Below are 1,436 nucleotides of genomic sequence, written 5' to 3'. Positions count from 1 at the left end.
ACACACACACACAAGGCTGATGTCACACCTCTCTCACTGCTATGTGTGAGACACTGCTTTAAGATGTCATTGCTTTTGTCACCTAATGAAGGCCAGCATGCAGAGGCAGGCATCTCATCCCACACATCCAACTACCGTCCACTTCAGCTGCATCATCAGATACATTTCTGTTCAAAAGCATTTTACAGCAGCTGTGCAGTGAATTGTGTGTTATTGTGTTGGCTGCATCTGTAAATCATTAATAAGTGAATAATGGCAGACATGAAGTGTACATACAAGCATCTTATCCTTATCTTATGATAATCAAATATGATATGATATTTTATATTTAGCGTCTGTGCCAGCAAGCAGATGTAAAGCCTTAATCATGTTTCCATTTTTGCTATATGTTTTGTTATGTCTATATAGTCTGGTTTCCATGGCAATATACAAAGACATTATATACAACACAACATGCCATTATTTTGTTTACACAGGGATGTTTTGTGACTAGAATACACATTAGCAACTTATCCTTAAAAGACACAAGTCAGAGCAGCTCTGTGGCTTTGTGTCAGGTTTGTTCTGTCTGTCATTGTGTGAATGTAGTGCACTCTTTTTCCCAGCAGAGAGAGCTCAAGCTAGGTGCCACTGCTGCAGCTGCCATTCTCTGCTCTCTGTGCACAGATACATCAAGTAGCAGGGTCTGGTGTGTGAGTGGCCATGGGTATTATATTATTGTGTTCACAGTCTGTTAGCTCACTCGCTACACTTCTGTCATGCTGTTGCAAATTTGAAAAATTAGGATTTTTGTTGCAAAACAAATAATCTCACTTGATGAGATGTAAGAAGATGAGGTGTGTACTGTACGGTAGCTGACATGTTCAGATCCTTCATTCACATCATTAGAGAAAGTAATAGGCTGCAGTGGTTGTTGCAGGGCTAATAGTGGGTAGTCAGGATAGTGAGTCAGTCTTCTTTGTCTCCCTCCATCAGGTTTCATTCCTCGTCTTGGCTCCCTTATTTGCTAACATTTCACTCTGTTCTCACACTCACACATTTCTCTCTCTCTCCTACACAAGATCTCTCTTTCTCTACATGCATTTTCACCTGACTGTTGGTGATATAAGAATTTAGAAAACCTGATTTAAAAATGTCGTTGTATATTCCTATTGTTTATTGTATTTTAACAGTTTTTGTTTAAGTTTAATATTACATTAACAATTTTTATCTGACATTTTGGGCGTTTATTTACTTGCTCCAAACCTGCTGATGCCAATGCCCCTGTTTTAGATTTTACTTCAGATTTAGTTTTTTGACAGCAACCTCTCTCTCTCTCTCTCCAACTCTGTGATGTACCATGATGGTCTGGCATATGTTCTCATGGGAGCCTTCTCAAGTTAACACACTGGAAGAAACAGCACTTTAGGAAGGTCACACACACATTCACACACACA

At 39.3% G+C, this 1,436-nt stretch overlaps 1 protein-coding gene across 1 annotated transcript in view; it reads left to right on the top strand.

Moving 5' to 3' along the window:
* nav3 (neuron navigator 3) overlaps positions 1–1,436 on the top strand; it is a gene marked incomplete in the record, with an annotated part of 202,937 nt that overhangs the window by 128,841 nt on the left and 72,660 nt on the right.

This window comes from Morone saxatilis, unplaced genomic scaffold (genome assembly GCF_004916995.1).
Source record: "Morone saxatilis isolate NCDOM2014 unplaced genomic scaffold, NCSU_SB_2.0 Contig10, whole genome shotgun sequence".
Lineage (NCBI taxonomy): Eukaryota > Metazoa > Chordata > Actinopteri > Moronidae > Morone > Morone saxatilis.
Note: the sequence above shows the minus strand (reverse complement) of the source record. Positions and strands in the feature narration are given on the sequence as shown.